Consider the following 5476-nt stretch of genomic DNA (forward strand, 5'->3'; position numbering starts at 1 on the left):
CATATGGTTGGGATGTCAAGCAGCTCGATGTGAGTAATGCCTTTTTGAATGGAATACTCAATGAACTAGTTTACATGCAGCAGCCTATAGGTTTCATTCATTCATCTATACCTACTCATGTTTGTCAATTGAACAAGGCTATATATTCACTAGCTTTCCTGTTTTGTAACAGATTTATGTTGTAACCAAAAGCTCTATAAATAAAGTTCTTGTTCCATTTGAGAGATCAAGCTTTGTATTTCATTGTAGATTTTCTAAAACTCTCTGTAAATTCGTAAAGCTCTTTAGACACTAACATAATTTTTAAAAAATAATAAATAAAAATAAAATCAATATTAAAACAAGAGAAATAAGTATATTTCAAATGATGATCTAGTTTGTTTGGTAATTTTCACCAAATCTAATAAAGTGATTACGAAAATATATTTATTTTATATTTAATTTTCTTTTGCTTATTTTTAAGTAAGTTAGTGTAATATTTTAGTTAACTTTGATTTATTCATTTTTTTTCCTTATTTTCTTCGGTGGTAATTAAAAATTTTGAACTTAAAAAAGTTAAATATATTAAAGCAAATTAAATTTATACTATTATTTTAAAAGAAAATCTAAAAATTAAGATTATATATACTAAATATTGAAATTTACTTGTTAAGTTATGTAATGCTCTAGTTTTGTTAGGTGGGTTTAATGTTTCATTCTCTAAAATTTTAGCATCTGGAACTACCCTTTTCCCTTTGTAAGCTCACTGGGATATGCTGTATCTAAATCTAATGTTAAGTTTTTCATAATATTGATGTAAAGTTTTTCATTTTAATTTAGAATATATCAAAATATCAATTATTTATTGGACCTAATAAATTGTAATGCCCTAATGTCTCATAAATTGTCGAGAACACAACGTTGGATCATAATCATAAATATTGTTCTTTTATTGAATAAAAACTTGAAAATAAATATATGGATCTATGGTTTTACAAAAAATAAAATAATTGTCTTTAACATATAAAAATGAGCAACATTTAAATAAAACTTCAAAAGAACACAATCTTTAATAAAAATACATAAATAAGCCCACTTGATCTTCCCTAACTATATGGTCCCCACGAGTACATCACGAAGCTCCTAGGTCTTACTCGCCACCGGCCTTTCTATCATCAATTTTCTGTACAACAACATCATAAGGGGTGAGCTTCTAAGCCCAGTAAGGAAAATACAAACAAGAGTTAGTCATATAATCATTTAATCAACATATCCTAAATTACACAAGAGTCATAACAAAAACTTATTTATACTAATCATATCATATCACATCACAAAACCATAGGTCATATCATAGCCTAAGTCATAATCACAAATCATAATCTAAGCCATAAATCATAATCATATCGTAACTATGGGTCATAAGTCATAATAACAAGTCAGATATAGTAAAAAGATAAGTGCTTATACAAGGGGTGGCAACTAAGCCCCGGACATAAGTCTGTCATACACCGGACATCAACTTAGGTCAGTCATAAAGTTTTGGTAACCTAGCCTACCGGACATAGGTCTGTCATACATCATTGGACTCTTAGGTCCAGACACACTTACCCCTTTATTATACTTGAAATGCTAGGTCATATAAAACATAAACTAGATCATAAACTAAACTACCTAATTTTCCTTACCAAAAATTGGAATATTGGAGACAAGAGTGGGATTGGAAACTCCTAAAACCAAACATAAGAAACCATAAGTCCTCTAGAGAAAAGAAGATCTAAACCATTGGAATAAAGACTTACCAAAAAACTTAAGTTTGAACACCTAACCAAAAGTCATTATAACAAGTTAGGTTTCGAAATAAAAGGAAAGAATAAGAAAAATGGAAATGGACTAAACCTGAAAATTAACGGTATCTTAGATAGCTTAGAGCTTTGATCTATACCTCAAACACCAAAATCACACAAAAAACTTACTTCCCAAGAGTTTAGAAAAGCTTAGATTGGAAAGATTTTAATCCCAAAACCCTAGTGTAGAACAAACTTAGCAACTTGGAGGCTCTGAACTATGCTTGAAAGATGATGAAAAATGGCTGAGTGAAGGGTCCTATTTATAGAGTTCAATGAGTAAAACTAACTCCCATTTCAATTAATAAATAAATGATTAAAAATAAAATTTTTTGCTCAACAGATGCCCAGAACTCAGTCAAAAACGTTTAGGAATAAGTCAAGTTGTTGAGGGTGGTTTCTAGTTCAGGATTGTACGAAAATTCAAAAATAGGCACTAGAGCTGATATATCGCCTCCTATAAGTGATATATCGCCTGCACCATAATCCCGAGGGTCCGTGGTTTTGTTCATGCGAAAACAACGTGTTTTCCGTATCAATCATAGGCGATATATCGGCCCCTATAGTTGCGATATATCGACATACGCTAATATTCAAACACATTTTTACACACTTTCAGCATACTTAAAGTTTGTTTAAACCACTTTGGCTGAGTAAAACGTAATCCTAACAACTGAGGGAAGTTTCTAGACTTCCTAAACTTATCCAAGATTATTTTTATTCATCAAAATCCTTAAATCTTTAATAAACATACACGTGACAAGTGTCACACTCTTAATTATTCTTTATAAACCTTAGGTTATAATAAATATCATTTCTAGGACTAGCTATATTAATCAAACCTTATGTTAAAATTAATATTTCTAAACCATAGGTTAAACTTATAAAATCTATAACTGTTTTTATGAGTTTCTAACTAAATCCCAGATTGGACTAATATCCATGAAAACTAAAATTCTATACTAAATATAAAAATGAATATCAATTAGGACATACCTCAGAGATAACACAATGTACGTGAGCGATATATTTGCACTTCCGACAACAATAAACACAAATTCGTGGATTTCTTTCTTCTTCACAAACATCACAACAATATTCACCAGAGGTATCCTCAATGAATGGATCAACAAGATCTAAGTAGTGCATATGGCTGTCATGTTTTATGATAGAATGCAATGGACCGCATAATAAATGAAGTTTGAAATCACAATCCAAACATTGAAATTTGGAGGAATTTGTTTTATGGAATTCCTTAGTATTGCACATGATTGATTGCTTCATATGAAGGGAGAGATGAGTGTGATTAGGATGGTGGGAGGTTTGGATTTCTTCAGGTAATTGGTCAATGCACTGTTTATGAAGAAAATAGTTTTACATCTATTGCAGCCATAATAAACTCCACCATCTGATTCTGATGGTGAGCACTTGGATTGGCATGCAAAGCATCTAACATTAACACATTTATAAATATAGTGTTTGTTGTGTCAACAAGTAGTAGCAAGTGGGGATGGCTAGAATGTTGAATGCAATGTTGGCCTTCAGGACATGTTGTTTTGGAGTTTGATCTGGTTAGATTCAATAAAGCCAGAAAAAAATAAAAAATAAAACATACATTAATAGCTCAACAATATATCAGTATAAATATAAATATCTAAACAAATATAAATTAGAGGCAATACATATACTCGTTATATTATAGATTAGGAAACTTAAATATCAAAACTGAATAAGAAGTTAAAAGGGCTTACCAATTTATGAATCAAAATTCACAGCCGAACTTGGAAACTGGAAATGAGAAACTAAAAAAATAAAAACGAAAGAGCTATGTTCTGATTTGTATAGAAAAGAGAGAAAGTACACAATTGTTTATGCCTTGAATATATTATTTCTTTGATTGAGAAAACTGAATTCCATTTGTATTATGTTTTTTATAGAAAAGAAAAAGAGAATAAAATAAATATAAATTCTTTCTTTGCCCCAATAATATAAATTAAAGTAAAGATGACTCTTCTCTCTCTCCTTTATTAATAGTTTCAAACAAATTCAAAATCAATATCAATTTTTAATTAGGATACTTTTTTTTTCTTTTTCTTTTCACATTTGACCCAGATGTTGATGATTCTTTGGAAAAGGAAAAACAAAAGTGAAATATATCATAAAAATAAATAAAATATAAAGTATATTCTTTGCTTGCAATATAGTTTTAAAGTGAATAATACATCAATCATATTGTAATGAAGTTGTGTCTTTTGTCACGAGAATCGCTAATGGGCACCGCTGGTGCCCAATACCACAAGGAGGTGGCGTACCGCTATTGGTGCAATCCAATATCGGGTCTCACACATTTGAATTTAAGAAAATATTATGGGATATCGCTAATCAAACATAAGGTGTCACCTCATATGGTGTTGGGCACCTTAAGATGCCAAATAACAACACTCTTTTGTCACCCCAAAACTAAAATATACTTATGCTTCTCTTTACTTATGCACAAAAAAAACAAAAAACAAAATTAATAACCAATTTTTCAATTTGTGAGGAATTCAAAAAGTAATCATGCTAGTAATATTAGTTATTTCACTAAAATTTTAATGTTTAATAATTGAATATTTCAAAGTTAAGTTAGAGTAGAACATACTTATTTTTTCTTTTTTGACATTTAATAGAAAATTCATTCCTTGCATATTACTAATTCTTTGGAAAAGTGGAAAAAAGATAAAATTATTCGCTTGCAATAATTACAAAGTAAAGAGGAAAAGTAAAAGGAAACAACATTCGAAATCATGAAATATTAAAGATCATTTAGTTTAGAGATCTTATACTTATCACAATAGCAATGTAATGTTACACTTCCAGATCAACAAATAAAGAAAAATAGAAACAACTAATTTTTTTTTATAAATGAATAAGGATAATTTGCTTTTGGGTCCTCTGTATACACAATCTTTTGTTTTTTTTTTCTCTTCATATTTCTTTCTAAATAAACTCTTCATGATTTTTTCACAAATCTTCTGAAATAGTTTTAGTACAAAAATTGTTCAAACATAAATAATTTTATTTATAAAATTTTCGACCTCTGTAATTTATTATGTAATAAATTAAAGCATATCTATTTGGGAATTTCAATTAAAATTTAATATTTAAAAAATGGAAAAAATTAATCATATTTTTTAATTTTATTTTTTTAACTCAAAATAAGAATAAATAAATAAATTTAATTTTTTTTTAGAAACATATAGCTTATTAAAATTAAAATTATTAGTAAAATCACAATATTCAATTTTTATATTTGTAAAAAGAGTAATTAACAACATTGATACCCAGTATTTTTAATTTGTTGTTCATTACAGATTAATACCCAATATCCATAAATAAGTAATTTTGTCACACATGGTCAATTAACCTTTATTAAGTGCTGACTGAACCAACATGTATCAAATTCTCATTGGTCTAGCTAATAAATATTTTTTTTAAATATTAAATACACTTAAATTAATAATATAAAAAATAAATTTTTAAGGAAATAAAAGGCTAAATCTGATTTAATTAAACTTCAACTCAAATCATTACTAATTACAAAAATTAAAACCAGAATTTAAAAAATGAATTAAACTAAAATCAAATAAAAATATAATTTTACTTTTCAT

The 5476-nt window shown here is 27.9% G+C and overlaps 1 long non-coding RNA gene across 1 annotated transcript; it reads right to left on the reverse strand.

Annotated features, from left to right (window-relative positions):
* Positions 1-924: 924 nt before the first annotated feature.
* LOC133812965 (uncharacterized) lies at positions 925-3732 on the reverse strand. The gene is made up of 3 exons (XR_009884051.1): positions 3578-3732; positions 2823-3394; positions 925-1162 (listed from the first exon to the last, which is right to left on the reverse strand). It is a non-coding gene; the product is annotated as an uncharacterized LOC133812965 (long non-coding RNA).
* Positions 3733-5476: the final 1744 nt, after the last annotated feature.

This window comes from Humulus lupulus, chromosome 1 (assembly GCF_963169125.1).
Source record: "Humulus lupulus chromosome 1, drHumLupu1.1, whole genome shotgun sequence".
Lineage (NCBI taxonomy): Eukaryota > Viridiplantae > Streptophyta > Magnoliopsida > Rosales > Cannabaceae > Humulus > Humulus lupulus.